The sequence below is a fragment of the Opisthocomus hoazin genome, chromosome 8 (assembly GCF_030867145.1).
Source record: "Opisthocomus hoazin isolate bOpiHoa1 chromosome 8, bOpiHoa1.hap1, whole genome shotgun sequence".
NCBI lineage: Eukaryota > Metazoa > Chordata > Aves > Opisthocomiformes > Opisthocomidae > Opisthocomus > Opisthocomus hoazin.
The window spans coordinates 37,838,551-37,859,108 of NC_134421.1; the positions used below are offsets into that span (position 1 = coordinate 37,838,551).

General features: G+C 36.0%; 1 long non-coding RNA gene across 6 annotated transcripts in view; it reads left to right on the top strand.

The window, feature by feature from the left end:
* The window catches only part of LOC142362222 (uncharacterized), a 97,391-nt gene that overhangs the window by 12,590 nt on the left and 64,243 nt on the right, over positions 1-20,558 (top strand). For 5 of the 6 annotated variants that reach the window (XR_012764839.1, XR_012764834.1, XR_012764836.1 and 2 more), the window contains exon 2: positions 16,222-16,323. This is a non-coding gene — a long non-coding RNA (uncharacterized LOC142362222). Of the gene's footprint in view, positions 1-14,265; positions 14,476-16,221; positions 16,324-20,558 lie in introns of all 6 variants that reach the window. The other variant, XR_012764837.1, reaches the window with a different exon arrangement.

Consider the following 20,558-nt stretch of genomic DNA (forward strand, 5'->3'; position numbering starts at 1 on the left):
GGTGAAGATAGAGTGGCTGAAAAACTAAAAAAAAAAATACCCAAACAGCCCCTCCTGTCTCCAAACAACCACCAAAAGTTCTGATGGGGAAAACTTCTTTTTGTATTGGGATAATATTTGGGTTAATTTATTTATATTAGTCTGAGCGTTTCATTTTGATGGTGTTATGGTAATATTTTTATGGAGAAAGAAGTCAGAAATGCCCAGATTAGCAAATGAGTGCTTTTCTAAATCTTAATAATGAAAGATCAATAAGCGATTCTAAAATTGCTTGTGACAGATCTCAGCAATAATAGAGGAATATAGTTTTCAATTCACTTGTGTACTTCAGCACATTTATGTCAATGAGACTGATTATGTTTTAAGGCTGTACACAGAACTGATTTTTCAATTTTGCTTCTGAATTAAGCAACAGAAATAATTTTTATTCTGAGAAGCCAGTGTTTTGTGTTTCCTTTTTTTTTCACTTTAGGTCCCAGACCAATGAGAAAAGATCAATTAGTTTGAGATCAAAGTATTGTGTGGCCTTGTACAAACAATTTTCTTGGAACACAAGTACGAAAAAGTGAAGAAGAAGATGGACCAGATCCAGACAAAGCTGCTGGAAAAAGCCACATATTTCTTTCTGTTGAAGTGTTAGAACATCCACCTGCTTTGTGCAGCTTAGGTTTAGTTTTCAGTTCACCTTCAGGGAATTAAATCTTAAACTCCTCTAATCATAACTGCCAGCTGCAAATGATTTTGTAAAGAGAAGAACAATCGTAGCAGATGTAACAGAAGTCTCATCTTCTCTACTCTTTGCATTATCCTCAGAATATCTATAGCCTGGGGAGAAGGTATTAATTTAACCTATGAAATAAAATGTTTCAGATTCCTACCCTCAGTCAGAAAGAGAACAGATCTGAGTTCAGACAAGCGCTGCAGCTGGTGGGGTGTGAAGCATGTGAAGTCTGGAAAATTTACGGATAGCATATCTGTATGTTGGAGGTACTCCATTTTGAGGAGGACATCATCACGGAGTCAGAGAGAGCAATAGCTTGAGAGTATTGGTTTCAGAAAACCTTTCAAGAGCCGCTGGATTTAAAAGCACTAATAAAAAACAGCTCAGTAAAAGCTAAATAAGTTCTTCTATTTCTGCTTTGTACTCTGAAGTTAGGATGCTAACCCAGGATCTGGGAGAAAGCTGGGAATTTAAACAGGGACTGCCAAATTTTGTATGAATGTCAGGAACACTAGACTAAGCAGGCATAATGATAGTTCTACATTTGTGCGTAATGAAATTTTCAAAATTCTGGTAATGAGCACATTTGGCTTGCACTCACACAATTTTGAAATGACTGAAAATGTATTTTTTGAGGAATTTATACTTTGTCAAATCATTACCAACATCATCATCTCTGCTCATCTGACAACAGCCTTAGCCGCAGTCCTTCAATGGAGTAGGATGGAGCAGAATTAAAGGATACCATTGGGAACACTTGGCACAATGAGCGTGTTTGATAAGGGTTAGGTTTCATTTTGCATCGTGTTACCAAATTACTGCGGTTACAGGAAAGAGGAGAACAACTATTTCTAGTTTCTTAAATGCACCAGATACTGAAGTTATAAAATTAAGTTGTTTGACTTAAAGAACTGAAATGCATAGATGCAGATTCAGAAAAAAATGTTAAGATGCTGATGCAAATTTGAAACATGACTGTATGAACAACAACAACAATATGGCAACATTGCAATCACTCCCTCTAGTCCTCTGCTCATGGGGTTTAGTGACTTCCCTGACTATTTTTGCCACACTTTGTTTTCTTTGTCATGTCTCTCAGTGCATTTCATAGACTGAACTAAGGGATGTCCATGAGAATTACAACAGATCCTATTTCCTGCCACATTAGTACCTACTTAATTCAAAACCCTCCCTTCTCTCTCTCCCACTTACATGTACACACCAAAGATTAAGAATAGGCGTTTTTACATAACCCAATGGTTTAAAAGTTTGTAGCTGGAATTAGAGCCTGGGTTAAATCAAAATGAGTAAGAGAAAACGAAGTCATTGTAAACTGTGATGTTATGTAAACTTCTTTTTGAAAAAAAGGAACATAAATGAAGTAAATTATGTTTGCTTAAAATAAAGGAACTCTTGACTATGCCGTTTCTAGGAAAGTCATGAATGTGTCTTACTAAGAACCTAAAATTTTGTTGAGAGGAATTTTGCATGGACAGCACCACCAGAGGTTTGTTTTTTATAGATCTCAGAAACAGGATTTCAAAGAATATCTTTGGCAATCAAGTTCAATCTCCTGCTATTGCTCACTATGCTGTCATAATAACGTTTAAGATTTAGACATCTATATTAAAACAAACTTTTCTTTCCAAGAGTTCCTCAATATTTTTTTCCCACAGTTCCTCACTTCAGATGGATTCATTGCAGAACTCTCTGGTAAGTGTCACGATCTATTTATACTCAAATAGGGTGCAATATGAACCATATCCAAGGTCTCTGTTCACAGCCAGATCACTCTCTCCTTTTTCACATATTTATCTTTACCTTATTTTGATGATGCTCTTTTTAAATTAAACTCTGACTTGTCTTTTTGAAGATACAAATATCTGTTTTCTTTGTTTTGTTTTTCCAAGCTCCAAGTTTCTTCCTGTAATTAATGGCCTATTAGGTATTTATTGACTCAAGAAAAGATAAAAATATTAATTCGACCCACTCAGGATGTAAATGTGAGTGTGAAATATTTTCCTTCACTGCACTATGTCGTTAGATCAACCTGTCCATTAAGAAGTACAAGCGTCTTCATTAATTTATGGAGTTTATACTGGTTCTTCATTGGAGGCCATTCACAATGGTAGTCAACCATTTATTTAGTAATAATCTTGGGATGACTCATGCACAAAACTATTTTTGAAGCACACCGCAAAAATTATGCCAAAACCCAAATAGCTATTCCCTCTAAAGTAGATAATCCTTTGCTGCATTCCCTCCCAGCACTCTTTTTTCCCTTCAATTTCCTACACAAACCAAGAATGTAATTCTGATCTCCTTCAAGTCTGGCTTCCCTACACCCTGCAGCTATTCTAATTCAGACAGTAGCCTTTATATTATTTTGATGGAGCAATGTCTTTTTCTATGACTTTTAGAAGTGATTTTTCATGATGCTCTTAGATTAAATTTTGAGTTCCTTGCTTTCCATACCTGAAACAGATCAAGACACCTAAATGTCAGAAGGCACATACTCTTCAGTGACTTCTGTCTCTGGAGATGTCTGTGTTACCTCTCTTTCAGGCTAAACCTTCGTATGTACATATACTGCAGAATACACTGCAGTTACTGCAGAGTTACTTTGTCTTGAGCAGCATTGCCTTCTCTACATCTGAATTCTGTTATGATTTGGAAACATAAAGACTGTTTCCCAGAGGATCCAATCTGGTAACTGTACATTGTTCAGTGTCATGAACTGGCAACAGAGAGCTCAACTTATGCCAAGCCACAACCTCTTCCTTCAGAAATCATGGTTGGGAAAAGAGACGTGATTGCTGTGGTGCATGCACTTGACACATTGTTTAGAGGTTGGAGCATTCTTATGGAAGGCAATATACACAGGGTTTAATCATTGCTCCCTGGATAATTTATGCACATTATATTAGTTTTGGGATTAAAACAAAATGAAAATAATAACAATAACAACATAAGTAATGTTTAACCATATGTATGGTTACCAGTAGGCAGTAGATCCAAAACTAACCTTTCTAGCTGGATGCTTTGGGTATCACTTTCGGTCCCAAGCTAAGCTATATCCTTGTAGTGAGGGCATTTGCTTGAGATATGAAAGCTATGGATTTAAGTTTGTTGCAGTTGAAGGGAAATAAATAATTGCATGTGATATATTTATAAAATGGGCTACATTCAAAGGGTAGGTAACATCAGGTGTGTTTTAAAAAGGGTGAACCCTGCTTGATTGTTTATATGTTTAGCCTAAGGAAAGGACTTAGCATCTGAACCCAAAATGGTTAGAGAAGCCTCTTTAGATTAAAAAACAAAAAAAAAAAGAAACAAGTGATTGGTCAAACATACCTATTAACCTTCCTCTACATTCTCTCCATACTGAGAACGTGTTACCCATTAATAGCTAAACCTTGCCAAGTTCAAGTGACTTTCTGCGTCACCAGTAGCACTGACCTGCATCCCCACCCTGGCAACAACTGCTGACACCTGTACATGAAAACAGGCAAACCTGTAAACAGCTGGGGAGCACTCTTCAGCACTAACGCCAGCTGACATTGGCCACATCCACACAGTTTTCTTGACTTTGGACCCTTGCCGGGGATGTTATCCTTCGATCCACAGGTATAATAATGACTTTCCATTTTCCTTTTTTCTTTCTTCAGGTAAAATCTTTGAAATAATGAAATAACGAAATAACATTGCAGCCCACTGGCATCTTGTTTACAGAGCATGTTACTGAGGGCCTCTGTTACAGGTTTTGGGGTGTCATAGACAGGGCATGTGGATGTATTCGAAGTACAAGACTTGCTGGGATAGTGCTGGAGGTGAGAGGGATGGGTAGTAGGCTGGCAGGGAATAGCAGGGTGGAGAAAGCACTGAGTATGAGACTGGCTCTCCGCTCATGCAATCCCAAGCATTTTCTAAGCGAGTGCTAGATGTTACAGGTGAAAACTGTGCCAGGGAGTGTGTTAATAATTAAGTAGCATGAGTGGCTGGGTTCAGGGTTTGAGCTTGCTCTGTAGTCCTATTTTATTTAGCACTGTAGACATAGCCAACTGAGATAAGGTTTTACTGCTGGACTCATTTTCCCTTAATCCAAAAAAAATGTTCAAACATGACTAGATAAGGAGACGGAGGCAGATAATTTCAGGGTGGTTTCAACAGCAAGGATTCAACAAAGGCGGCAGAAAATACTTGCTTTTCCCATTCACAGCTGAAGTAAACTATGATTTTACCCCCTGCTACACATAGATGTTTAGTGGATTTTATTAGAAAGGGAATGCTGCAGGGACACCAGAGCAGAAAAACTAAGTAAAACGGAAGTGCAAAGAACGAACTATGAACATGTTCTAAAAGCAGAACCACAGAAGTAGGTAAAGAGGGGTCTTAAATAGGACTTTCATAAACACAGTGAAGATTACAATGACATCTTCATCCTAGTCCCACAATAGATCTTTAAGAAGGACTTAAGAAATGACATTAATACTGTGATACTGCATTTTATTCAGGTGTTTGTTTCAACTAGAAGATCAAAATAATAAATGAGTCTAGAAACACATCAGTAAAACAGAAAAGTTGCTTGATTTTTAAAAAATGGACTGATACATCTTTGGCCAACCCTGCTGTCTAAATCTTAAAAATTGTGAATTATGAAAATAGATGTCATCTTGTTTCTTTGAAAGGTCTTGAGAAAATGTATCCATAAAGTACAATAAAATAATAACTATCCAGATCCATTCAGAATATAAACAAGGAAATATGGCAGTTCAATTACTTCTTACTGAGTACGAGGATTTTTACATTGTCACTTTATTCTAAGTGGTGATTTTATAGATTGCCAAATTATACTCTTACTCTTATTCTTACTATTATTTGTGTATTTTTTGTTGAAAATGTTTAAAGACACTTCACTAATGGGAACAGAAATTATGAGAGACTTTGCAGTTGGCACGTTTACAAAATGAAGTAACAATGCATATTGTATAATGTGTATGATACCTAAAGAAAAGTAAAATAATTATAATTATATTGCAATTCAGTTGTAAAACTATTTTAAAAATGCAGAACATCATTGTTGCTCCTTGCAAAAAATCTTTTTTCCTGTCATTTTCCTCACAACAGTTCGCGCTGTTGGTTTTCTTCTGTATTTATTTAAATGAATGTTAAATCACTTTTTTTAAACAGTATAGGTGATTATCAGTTAGATGCTTTACTATTTATTTCAATAAGACAAACATAGTACTTAGACTACACCCTCAACCAAGTGCATTGTCTACAGTAGAAATGCACATCTGTAAAGAACTGAACTGGCAGATCATTCTCGATGCAGTGCTTTTACCTTTCAGTTCTGTTATGATTTCTGAGAGTTAGTGTGAAAGGTACTTCACAGAATAATGGCCTGAAGTGAAGAAGTGCTGATCAAGCCTTTTGTCATTGCAAAGTAAATCATCAGCCCACTGTTTTTAGAATCCCATGGACATGACTTTATAGAGTGACTTTGAGAAATATTCTTTCTAATTTTTCAAGGGGATAAGCAAATCTGTGAGAAATGTTTGCTGAGAAATCAAGAAATCAAGATGTGAAGGAGGGATAACATATAACTTTCACACGTTGAATTCCTTTGACTATCCCCGCACTGTATCTGCTTCTTGCAAGGGCACTAGCATGTTATTTTTCAGTGTGTTGACAGCCATATAAAACTGCAAAGGTACTGAATCAAGTACATTATTTACTAGCAAAGATGACAGTGGGAAAAGGTAGAATGGCAGCTCTGTGTCCTGCATTAACATCTAAAGATGAAGATCTGAGAACAAATTTATCATAAGGGCTTTGTACCATAAGAGCCGCTCTTTCAGACGGTAGCCCAGAGGACTGCAGCCACATACTGATGAACTGGAGGAACGCGGGTCTCTGCTGTGAGTAGCAGAAGTAGTGCTGTACTGCTTCTTCCAGTGACAGGTTACTACCACGAAACTCAATAAACTCGGCTTAAGTGCAGTGTGTGTATACTGTATTAAAAGGATTTTACACTGTCTCACTTAAAAATATCTCTGATCTGCGTAGATAAGATGATGACGATCAGCCTTAGCCACCCAGTCAAGTAAATTAAGATTATGGCTTTTTCCACATTCTGCTTGCTACTGTTTCATGAGTTGCTGCCTTGGAAACCCAAAATTGTGAGGAACTGTAATTTAAAAGAATTTCCTCACCTATGTGCAGTTCTTCACCTCAATCAACAGAGACAAATATTGGCCCTACGTAACTATAAAAGCATCTTTTTCATTCTTATATTAAAGTAAGCCCATCTTGGAACTAAACAACTTGCTGCCAAAGCTCAGTTGCTGAGCTGATGTGATATTTTTCCGATAGCAAGAGAAACGGGTTTGTGCTGTAATCGGGCACTCTCCACAGGTGGTGTTACTTGACAGTGGAACTGGGAAAACCCATCTCTGTCCTTGCATCTTAAAAGGCGGGGAACACGCTCAGATGAAGTGCGTACACATCACTTTGGGTGAAGTGAGAAGGCCAGAAAACACTGACTGGGACTGGAAGGGGTTGCTGTGAGACTTGGTGATGAAACATCCTCTGTATTAATCCTCTTCCTCAAGGAAAAAACACACTTCACACAACAGATGCCTTGACTCAAGGTGTTTGGGAGACTCTGTGAATCCCTTGTCAGGATAAGTGTGAATCATTTTTGGGAGGAGGGAGAAAAAGCAGATTAATAAAAAGGAAAGAAACAGGTCAACAGCAGAGAAAGATGTACCTGAGAGGTAGAGCCACATTCAGCCTCCTGCTCTGTGTCATTCGGAGCAGAACTAAAACATTGATCTCATTCTGCCTTTAAGAACACACATCTTATTTTGAGCAACTCCATTGAGGAGAAAAAATTGTTATGTGTAATTGTGTAAATAAGCCTAGTTATGTTGTAGCTGAATTTGTCCCAGGACTTCATTTGAAGAACTGTCGTATTTCAAAGTAGCTGAGACTGAATATTTGACTGCAGATATTTTCCCTGGTGACATTAATGTCTCATACATTATTTGCCAGTAGTTGTGGTAAACTTACTGGCATTTTCCCTGCTTATGTGGCTGTATACCCACAACATTCTTTTGCTAGCTAATAAACCAGCTGAAGTATCACACATCACAGGGGTTTTTATATGTTATGACCATACCCAAGGAAAGCAGTTCAGTGGATGTCTCACAGCAAACAAAGGAGTGGCTTTTGACTTCAGAAATGTAAAGCGAAGCTTTCTGTTTTTTTTCCTTTGTAAGATAACTACATTCTGCAAACAGCTTTGACCTTCCTGCTCATGGATAAAAAAATCCACCATTATTTTCTAGATCCTCCTTGTTTTGTAATTTGACTTTGAATTTCATATTTAAGAAAAAAATGTACAGGATCAGTAACAGTTAAGCCCACATTTATTTAATAAATTGTGAAAACTACAGAAGCAGTAATTTATACCAAAGACAAGGCTGATTTTTCTGGTTAACAAGTTGGCAATTCCTATTGCTAAGGACTGAATTTCTATCACTACAAGCTATATTAACACAATGTTACTATATTGTAAAAGCTGTGAATGCAAAGCAACCTATTAAACATCAACACATTTTATGACACAGCTTTTTATCCATAACTTTTCTAATTTGGTAATGAAGCCTGGTAGTAGTAAAAATACCATTATGCCAGATGGGTAATAAAAGCAATAAAAAACCCAAGGGCTGGGTACTTGGATAGAAAAATCTATGAAAAAATTGCTTACATAGCAATTAATTTGAACAAACAATTCCAGAACCATTTTCTGTTTCTGTTTGTGAATTACTTCCACACATCAAAAACTCAGAACACTGTATAAAGAGAAGGACAGGTATGTGGATGTGCTTATAAGCATTGTACCAAAATGTTTCTGAAGCTGATGCTGAGCAGCTGCAGAGTGATCTAGGTAACTGATCCTCTACTATTTCAAGAGATGTTATTAATTACAGGGGAAAACATGTTTTCAGTGGAATGTGAGGATTTGAATGGAATGTGAAGACATGAGGTAGTAATACTGGCTAACAGACCATGGGTTAATTGAATAGTTTTTCAGTTTCCTTGCAAACTGTGGTGTTTTTTCCTACTTCTGAAAAAATTCAGTGTTAAAATCTGAGTGTAAAGACTCGGTTGCAAAGACTACAATTAAAGTTCAAAGCCAGTTGTAGTAAGAGACAGTTATAGCCAAAATATTACATTGTATATGTGGGTAGGATTTTTCTGCATGGTTTTATCAATCTAAGGCTGTGGTATTTCCATTTTTACTGTTATCTGAGAAATCCATTTCTAGCATAGTTTGTTCATGATACTTCTAACCCATTGTAGGTACATAAGATGTGTCCTTCAGATACTGCGTAGCCTTCCTGTCAGATTTTGAAATGACTTAATAAAATGGTTGTTGACTTTACCATCCTTAATGGTGTGGAACTTTTTTGTATCAACCATTTGCATATTCCTAATGGATGAAGAAAAACTGTAAGGTATTTCTGTCAGCTGTTTTTCAGTCATAAATATCACCATTTGGATAGAAAGCCATTTTTTTTCCCATATTGCCTTAACACGTTTTTGTCTCTTGCTTTTCTTATCTTAGCATTGCCATGTATCTTAAATTGAATTTATGAGGCTGATGTGAAATGAGGTGCATAAGTACACTGTTTATTGTGTATTTATGGTAAGGTTGTGAACCAGAAACTTCTACCTTCAGTTGGGAAAATCCAACTTAAAAATACAGGAGTTTGATCAGGTCCAGTGAAAGCACAGAGGAAAAGAGGAAAATCAAAGTATCAGAACTGAGTGCAGATTGAGATATGGAAGAGTATTCAGTAGAATTAATGAATGTTGCCTTTTTTATTCCTAAGCAGTGAATATAAAAGTTATTTTATTCCAAGCTATTATTGTTATTTATGTCCAGTAAAAGCTGGGGGAAATGTACAGTGATTTGTAGTATAAAGAAGAGAAGTTATGTTTGTGCTAGAATCAGAAATATGAAATATGTGGTAATTCCATTCTTGGAGTTTCCCTTTTGTTAAGGTAACTATTACATTTGGTTTTTATTAAGTAAGAAAGGTTATCTTTCATCTTAACAAATGCCTTGCTCTTTTACTTGCTAATGAGAAAAAATGCCTTCCAAAGCAATTTTAGTTGTAAATTTTGTCAGTAGAAGTCTGCCCTATTTAACCAAGTTCTATTCTGGACTTCTCTGTTCAGGTTATAATAGAATGCTATTGGTAATTTTCTGTGATATTATTAGTATGGTGTTAGTATATACATGGAACATCAACACTGGAGTTAGCGAAAGAAAATGAAAAAGAAATCAAAAACACTTTTCTGTTACAAGGAGTTAGTAAACCCTCATAAATTCAGAACTAAACTTCTGGACAGTAAGTGAAACAGTAAAGGATCCTTCTGAGGGAACAGTTTATTGCAAAGTTCAAATCAATCAAAAATAATTCAAAACAACATACATTCCAGATTTTTCCTCATGAAAACATTTTTCCTTTCTAAAATGAGACCTGTCCATCCTCCATTAACTAATATTTTTTTAACCTCACCACCTCTTCTCTCAAATTAATACCCAAAACATGAGACAGCTGTACAATGAGAAAAGGTCTGCCTCCATGTGTCCTGTTGCATTTCATTTTCCACATATATTAACTGAAGAAGAGATTTTGACGTTACCTCAGTCCTTCACAGAAGTGAATTCTTCTTTCGGAATAGTCTCTCAGTTTCCCTCTCTCAGCTAAGAATATTCAGTCATTTATATAGAAAGAAGGAACTACATAGAGATATTTGTGTTTAAGACAATCACCTGTCATGTACAAATGGCAGGTGAGTTCCAGAAACTCTCCAAATTTGAAATATATGTTTGAGTCATTCTTAAATCTGATCCCTTTCAGACTGATTATCTATGATAACCCAAAGTCTGATACTTTGTCAAAAGGCCATAACGTGGCTGGATATGACCAAAGTCATGCTGAAAGCATGGGAAAGTAACCTACATAACAATGTGCACTATGTTATTGGATACTGAAAAATGTGGGAAATGGTGGAGGAGGAGGTAGTAGCTTAGTTCTGTGTAGAAGTGCGAATTAACTAAAAGTTGTCATATAATTTATTAAGAAAGTTTTATAAGATTTCATGAGATTTTGTCAACCAAGATCAAACAAAAGACCCTGTTGTACTGAACATAAAACGAAGGGTGGCACAGCTTATCCTGTGTTTCCTCATCTTACATGTTCAGGATGCTTAAACCTTATCCGGAATCTTTATGGCTTTATTTTCTAAACATTGTTTTTTTATAACAGGAGTTTTCTTTGGACACCTGACATTCCCACTTCTTTTTCAAGCATTTCCTTTCATACCCATGTAACCTATGCATGGTCTCCATTCTTTAGCTTCCTATCATGCAAATTGGCCTAATATCCCTGTTAAAAAAACCCTGTTTTCTCCCAAGTCCTATCTTAAATACACAATTAGCCTCACAAATTGAATTCAGGTAATTTCTTTTCCTCCTTGACAGATGGCTCCATCTCTGCAACATAATGAAATACATGTACTTCATAAGCATGGCAGTGAACAAAAGCTGATTCATAGATGTTCTCTTCACCTTCCAAGGAAAAGGACAAGGGAGAAGGGTAATTTGTAATGACCCTCTTCAGAAGGGAGCATACAGCTCTAGTCTTGAGCAAACCAGTCATTTATGCTGAGGAACATGTAGTCTAGAGCTCTGCCTGTCATCTTTTTGTGTGCGTGCGCGTCTATTCCAAAAGCAGAGTGCCTGCTTTGAAAACCTTTTCCTCTGTCACATATTTCCTAAATTGGACACATAGGTAGTCTCAACAAGAAATAAAAGCTGTCTTACAGATATTCAGTTCCCTAGCTTTTGATAAGCTACAATATCAACTCAAAAATTTCTCTTCTGTTTTTCAGAAAAACTATTATTAGCAAAATTGAAAATGAAAAATAAGTCTGTGACAAATACGGTCAGCCCTGCTCCTAAATATAATTTGCTCTTATCGTGCTAGTATTACTGTTATAACTATTATGACATTTCTGTGAATAAATAGTTCATATTATAAAGAAATCTATTTCCATTCCAAGTAATACTTTTTCATTTTTCACTAGAAATATTCAACCTGAATGTGATTTACCAGTATTATCTCGTTTTTATGTTATGTTTTTTTCTGTTAGTCACATACACATTCATACATATATAGGCATACACACATTGATATATATTTTTATACAGTTTTGAATCTGCCAGTTTGAATTATGAAAGCATATAACTACTGCAAACACAGCAAGCAATTCTTGTTGAATCAGAAAAGACTCAATATGCCAACTATGTTGATTATAGTAAAATTTCATGACAGTGAAAATATTAACATTTCAAATATCATTTTAGAGTGACAAAATCCCTTTTGCAGTGTGTCTTTATATACTTCTTCAATCTTTCAGAATCTCACTTTTCTGGGAAAATACTGTCAAGGAAATGAATGCCGTATGGTTTTAAGTAAACCTGGAATCATGACGTTTAAAGCTTAGAAACAGATCAAAGAAGAGCTATAGAAGTTAAAGAGGAAGGAAATCTTTATGTTCTTTCCACATGTGAGACTCTAGGGAGCATATGTTTGAATTGATAAAATAGATCTGCAATGATTAGATGATTTAAGGTTACTTTAGAACAGTCATTGCAGGTGAAAAAAATTTCTGTGAAACGAGAAGATGGTCAACCAGTTTAAGCTTGCAGGTATAATCTCAGATCATAAAGTGTGCCTCATAGAATATTTAGTCTTCTGCCATCATGAAGGTATATTCTTCTGTTTTCTGGTTCTAGAAACTGAATGCCATACTCTCATACAGATTATGTTTTCAAAATTATTGTTGCAAAATTCTAAAGCAACTGGGTTTTTTCGTGTCTACATGCAATTAAGGAGAAATATGTACACTAGGTACCAAAGCTAAAAAGGATTGGTGGGTTTTTTTCTTTCTTTTTTTCCACAGAAAAAAAATATTGTATTTGACAGGATAAACATTACATGTTTGCACAGTTGAATAAATATTTTACAAGCAAAACATGAATCAGATTTCCACTGAGATATTCTGGGGTAGTTGGAAGACATATGTACTGAAATTAATCTTATGTTTGTAGTTTTTTTAGTTCACTCTAGTACATAAGAGAAAAGAGTTTGAGAAAGCAATTAATGGCTGCCCTGTAACTATGCCTAAAATATATAATTCGGGAACACCCGTTCGGGGTCTTTGAACACAAACATGTGTATGTATCCAAAAAACCCAAAAGTGCATTACCTCCTTCCCACTTGTCACTTAGTTATTATAAAAGGAAATCTGGTAGTGTGGCCAAGCCAGGAGCCATGGCATGTATCCCACCTCACTAAATCAGAGACACACATCAGTGGAGCATGATGATTGCCTAAAAGAAGCCAAACTATACAAAGTAAGTTCAAGTAGAAAAAATATATTCCTGTGTACAGAATTCAGAAAAGTCATTAATAAAAGAGATGCTGTTTTGGCAATAATGAACATCTTTGAAGTGTGAATATCTGCAAAATAAAAGTACATACCAAATTGCAGCTGAATTGGAAACAGTCCCTTTTAGTTGTGATTGCTAATTATCTCATGACTCTCCTTTAAGTGCTTTCTATAGGAAATGAAAGCTAATTATGGGCATTTTCCATCTTCTTTTGAAGGACAGATAAGTTCATAGTATTTTGGATTACTAGCTACTATTATAATATCCAAGCTGCTAACTTAATGCTTGATAGCTCCTCAGTATTAGCTTCTCCGTTCCCAGGCAAATCTTTCAAACTCTATGTCTGGTGAGAAATAGTCTGTATGAAAGTATGACAATTTGGAGAATAGACAGCCCATCTTACCAAGAAAAAGAAATATCCAACTAAGCAAAAACCACGCAAAATTTCTTGAATCTTTGTATGCAGACATGACTCTAGTTACAGATTAAAAATATATTTGGGGCCACTGCTTCTGTGGAAGATGACTGTGTGACTACTAGAATGGATGCAAGTGTAATATGTGGAGTATTTTTCATCACCTTTCATCTGGTGAAACTGGAATTTCATAGAGCAACACTTGCAGCAAATAATGTGTGGGGAACATCATTCAACATCTTGTCATTGTTCAGTGGACTTTTAGAATGGAACACAAAATTGTACTATCTTGTTCCCAGTTTCTCTAACTAATTTTAAATTCATCTAACGTAAATGCTCTATGCATTGTAGACATGGAAGGAATGTGTCTGGTCAATGAACAGTAATAATAAACACAAGTTGTGTAAAAATCTAAAAAACTCTGGAGTTCCAGGATATCCAGAATATTTATAATTCAGGTCAAATTTTTTCTCAGCCTGCATTTCTGTACCTAGGTTTGTAACACAATAACTTTAACATAATGCAATTATTCTGCTTGTTGAACTATTTTATCAGCTTGTTTTCCACCCTACCTTTCTCCCTGCTTTTAAGGAACAGGTCCCTGACTAAATGCTCCTGGCTGTACTAGGAATCTGCAAATCTACAAAGATTCAACATTGGCCATCCTACTTCCCCATGAACCTTATCTTAAGAATATTTTAGACCACATCTAGTTCTCAGCACCCACATAAGGAATTACCATTGTCGGTCTCAAGTGAAATAGCCAGTCCTCCAAATCAAATATATCCTGAAGAATCCTAGGTGAGAGACACTCCAAAATGCATTTCTGTAAAAAAAGACAGAAATGTTTGTATTAGTTACCTACATGATATTGTTGTTCCTGAGTGCAGATGGCCGAGGCTGTCCTGCTGTTCTTTTGGAACCACTAGTAATTTGGATTAACGGAGTGTACATGATGCAGAAGGAAAGCACAAAGCTTAATATATGTTTTAGTATTTCAACTGTCTTGAAAATCTTTACAACTGTGTATTATTTCTTATAGAGCAATTGTAGTATGACTATGTCACTGAAATGTCTCATTACCTCAGCAATAGAAAAGTGAAGGATAATAATCTCTTTTAAGAACATTTTCTCAGGTGACAAAAGAAATTTTTTGTTTCCTTTTCTAGACAAGATAAATACTAAGGTAAAATGGACAAAAAAGGTTTTGTTCATCATTAACTTCACTGGTACTAAGGGTGGAAGCTCTTTTAACTGGTTGCTTGGAATGTAGTTTTAGAAACTTCTTTGTGCTGTTGGTAGGTTGTGGAGAACTGTTGTTCAGCAGTGAAGGCTGGTATCTTTATTCCTGGATTTGAATTTGAATTTGAGTGTGTAAAGCTGAAAAGTTTTCTGAGAAGCAGAAGATTCAAAGCAAAGTGATGGGTAACAGATTACTAAAGGGAAGAAGAAGTCGCTGAGACTTTGCTTTGCGTTTTGGAGCCACAGTTAAGGACATGGTAGAACTATATTTCCCCCCTCTAGGAAATAATACTGTAAGATACCATTAATGTCAAAGTCTTTATTGAAATGGAATTTCCTGACAAAAAGTAGGAACACAGGACAGCATCATCAGAACTGGGAAGTTTTCAGAAATATAAATCCAAAGGCTGGATTTGCTCATATGTTTGTAGTATCGTCTTTGGTGAGTGGAAGGGGTTGTAATAGTGTCAGTTTATTGCTGATAAAGATGTGTTCTTTGACAGAACTCCATATACTGTACTGATAGTGTAAGTACAGAAAAAAAGTGGCTCCAGAGAGGCATGTTTTTAGAATGTGAAGTAAGAGCCATTCTTTTGTGGTTTTACTTTTCTTTTGTTTTTTTTTTTTCTCATGAAATACCTTAGCAACAGAATGGGAAACTCTGATGCTAATAAGGATTTGTACACAGGCAACAGGTGACAAAGAGTTGTCAGAGTGTATATTTCTATCATGAGTGTCTTAAGGGACCAGTAGGAAATTAACCTAGACAGCAGCCACAGCCAGTATGTATCAGGCTCCCCCAAAATTGTTTTTGCAATGAAAACAACTTCAGCTGTTGGAGATGTCACTCGGCTGCATAGGAGATACGCAAGACAAACACATTGGGAATTTTGTTATTGAAAGGATTTATGTTAATTATTATTATTATCTCTTATAACTGAAGACTGGAGCATCTTTCAAGTAGCAAAGTATTCTATGCCATCCTGTATTCTATGCATTTTTATTATAATAATGTAAAATTAAGAATTAAATCAAGGGTTTGATATAGAATGAATACTTTCTTTCCTTCTTTCTTTTGTTTAAATTTCTGTCCTCGGGCAAAGGTATATAACGCAATTCAACATTGAGTTTCCTTCTTGGATTATTGCAGCATCCTTTTACAGTATAAGAAAGATCTTGGGGCTCAGAAAGGCTCCACAAAACCTTTCCATGTAAATACCATTCTGTAACATATTTTGATATGTCATCTTATTTTGATTCCAGACCAGGCTGCCAGATTCATCCACACTCTTCTCTGTGTTTCAGTGGAGAATTTCAAGGCTGTCTGTGAGGTGAAGTGTGGATCTCCTGTTGACAGTACTGAAGACTACAGGGACTTCATTAGATACAGTATGTGTAGAAAAATAGGTGAGTTTATAGATGGTATCTAGAGGTATGGCACAACAGGGAAACATTTGAGTTATGCAATGATCCTTTACCAGGCCATCAGGATTATCAGGATAACAGGATACATAGAGGAATGATTTTATGTAACATTTTCCCTAAATAATTTTTCTTAGTTGATGAATTGTCTCAAGAAACCCAAGGTATGGCTATAAGTCATTCATGAACCAACATTTACGATCAACAGCCTTAAATGAGGTAAGGAAGCAAATCAGAAAGCCAGGCTATAGGCCTAAAATTTGGGGAATCGTAGGAATTGTAGGAGGTGACAACTTTTTTGATCTTTTGAACCCATTACTTCTGACTGGAATAAGTAAACTGCTTAAGTTCCTTGATCTCGGGTGGTAGAACTTCCCTTAATAATGAAATTTTGATGGCATCTCTGCTGCATCATCCAGCACTATAAATTGGGGGGAAATTTTATTAAGGTTTATGACTTGAGAGTTTCTAATTCACAGTTAATTATTTAGCTTAAAAAAAATCTAGGAAGGAAGGAAAAGCTAAATTTGCAAGCTTTTGAAATGCAGTTAGAAGCATTATATCATGTTACAGGATGTCTGGGTCTACTCCTGTGTAGAGAGATTTCCATGTCAGACAGTGAAAAGTGTGGCTGATCGTCCAGGAGAGCGTGCAAGTTGTTGCAATGGTCAGGTTGCGTGAGCACAGTTCGCACCATTCTACAGCTATAGCTTGGTCCAAGTTGAATTTTGGAATTATGAATTTTGGATTACTTTTGGCCCAACATTTTGGAAATAATTTCCTTGTTTACTTGATAATGCAGCTGTCATTAGAAAGACTGAAAGCATCCTCAAGGAGTGGTGAACCATTCAGGAATGTTATGCATCCCAGATGGAAACGTGGGATTGACCAGCCAGAGACCTCCTCTCTACACTCCTTCTCAAGGCATTTGTATCTAACTGACAGTCATGTGGAATTCAGTCTGCAAATACCAGATGGTGCAGCTGGAAATATATAATGAAGCTTCTATTTTATGATAAGGGACATCAGTAAAAGGAAAGACTATGTCAACAAAATGATATTCCGGGAAAAAAAAAACCTAATAGGAGAAATCGGAGATGTTTTCTGTAGAGGCAGAGTAACAAAGATACTGGTGAAGTATTGTCTTAAGCACTAGCTTGTTGCCTTTGATGATCAAGACAGGTGAGCCACACAGATATGCAAATGACTAGAACGAGTGGAGAGTAAGGGTCAGTATTACCAGCAGACATTGAAAGAGCAAATGGATACCTGTAAAAGAATATTTTTGTTATTGAAAAATATATAAAAAATAAAAGATATTTTAAAAAATATTAAATTTAAAGGATAGTGTTGGTGTATGATCAAATTATTAAAAATTTGCCATGAATCTATTTAGGCTGGAAATTCAGAAGCTGTCTTCACAAAGAAAAAAAGAAACTTCCTTAGTTTTTTTTGACCTTTGACTATAATCAAAGGTTTCTGTGGATCTTTCTTCAGTTTTCAGCAATGCCATCAAATGCCCTCTCTGTAAGAAGACTTTTGATATTTATGCCAGAGACAGGGTTTTGAAAAAGAGCAAAGGAAATGTGCCTCCTTGATACTGCCTCCTTTATGGGCAATGAAATATTGCCTCCTAGAGTATGTACACATTGTAAAATAGCAGACATACTAGAATCATTTTAAAAAGTGTCATCTGTAACCATTCACTTCCATAGCGATCATGCTAGACCAATACAGGACAAGAGACTGGGCTGACAAGATCAGAATGAAAGGGAGACTGGCTATAGATCGCATGTGAATTTGGGTAGTAAGAATAATAGAAGCCTTGGGGCTTTGTCAGATCAGAACTTTTGACAGTATGAAACTTGCTTATTGCTTCAGTCTTGCATTACCTGCAGCTTTTAATCACTTGCTGCTCTTTACGTCAATGTTCTCCATATATCTTTACAAAAAACCAGATGGCGAGCATTCTGAATAAAGTAAGGTTATTTACCAAGCCTGTTGTTATATTTTTCCCTGTGTCCTTTGCACTGGGCAATGTTTAGTGTTGACAGTTTACGTTTTTGAACAGGTAGATGAAAGAAAGTAAATTAATTTCACGGTTAGTATGCTTGTTCACTTAAAGGGAAAATATATCAATACAAGTGGTTAATACAGAAGGTAAGGCATTTTAGATCTCTTAAATAAATATTCAGCTTGAGAATTGATTAACATGATAAGAGTAAGTTGGAAATTTTAGGTTGCATTCTTATTTTGCTGTAGGATTTACAGATTATGACAGTCATATATGGTGAAAACAATACTTTCAGGGTTGATCTTTCACAGTGGCTTTTTACTGAAGTTGAGCTGAAAGTAGTGACATATATGTAGTGTCAAGTGAGCGTGATAATGTGGAAAATACAGACCATGACAATTGCAGAAGAGTGATCTTCATTGAACGATTTTCCCTGTAATTCTGTGTTTCTCAGGTATGTTTGTACAGCCTCTCCAACAACAAACACATAGAAAATATTGCTTAAATTGTAGAGTTAAATACTTCAGTACTTGAGAAAAATGAATTTAATGAGGAGAGGCATAATTCACCTGACAATTTAGGGGAAACAGACTTTAATATTTGAGTTTTCTTCTGGTTTTACATCTACATGTAGTCAGGCATGACTGACCATTCATTTTCTAGCACCACTGGAAATATGACATAGAGCCCCCATAAAGATGTTTTCTCCCCTGAAGACACTTTGATAGATTTGTATGGATGATGCAATATTATGCAGGGATACCTAAGTGCGTTGTGAAAGAGTTAGCTTGGTTATTTTGTTATCTGAGCGTTGTTCAGCTCACACTCACACACGTTGTTTCTCAGACCATTATACTTCTGCTTTGCTGCTAGCCAGTGCATTTGCCATCAAAGTACAAGGTTTCTCATGCTATATTCTGTTGTATTTCTGCTGAAAAATTCAGGAGGAGATGTTGTGGCATTGAGGTCCACAATTTAGGAAAATACTGTTTACAAAGGTCTCCTAAATGTTTTTTACTCCTGTTTGAGTTTTTGAGTTGCGCAAAAGATGGTCTTGGGATAACTTTAAAATAAAAAGCTGACCCTTGAAACACATATATAAGAACTGATTCTGGGACAGATGATCTAGATGATGATACTGAAATACTTCCAAGTGTTCTGTCCTAATGTCTGTGTTTGGAGACCCTTTGACTTCAGACAAAAAGAACTCTCTACAGGGGGTGTCTTCTCTTTTGGACAAACTGTGAAGTTTGGTGCTGTTTCCATCTGATCTTCTTAATATGACAGATAGGCTAGGAGTATTGGGGAAATTGGATAGAAGTTGTACATTATAAGTTTATTCTGTTGCATATTTTTCCTGAAGCCATTAAGTAATGTCTATATGATCTATGCCACAGGAATACAGGTGATTTCACACCCCTTCAGGTACTACTATCCAAATATTCCATTACTGTATGCCAGTATCTATTAATATTAGGTATCTAGATGTAATAGAAAAATCAACATAAATTATTATGAAATTTACCAATAGTAATATTGGGTGATGAGTAGAGATCTGGAATCTAATCACAGTTCTGCAGATGGCTTTTCACAGCTCTCTGCCCTGTCTTCCTTTCTTCAGAAAGTTAAAATAGCAATCTACTTCCATTGTAAAGTTGCAGTGAGTTTTCCTGATGGAATGTTTTGTCTGAATGATGGAAAGAATGACAACAGTTACCTAAATGTATTTCTCTTGCAGATGCATTTATATGCAAGTACAATTTCACGGGTATTGTAATTATTATGTAATAGCTACCACATTTGTCTTTTAAAAAGACATTACTCTTTTGGTTCAGTACAGACATTCTCTGACAAAAGAAAGTGTTTCATTAATGCTGCCTTAAGGTTGCCTGTGGGTTTGTGCCCTACTTAAGGATTAGGGTCAGTGAAATTTAACCTTTTAAAGCCAGAAAATTCTGAATTATTGGAAGTGAAGCTGTTAAGCTGCCATCTTTGAGCAATGCCCTTAAAAGTCCACAATATACAGATTCACATTTAGTCTTTGCCACCAAGGTCATATTTCAGATGGAAAAGAGCCTTTGATAACTTTAGGATGATACCTAACACCTTTTTTTTTAACTTTTTAAAGGTAAAAGGTGTGCCCCAGGTGAACTACAATGCATTGAAGCTATCCGCACATGATTTACAGTGAGGAAGTAACCTCAAA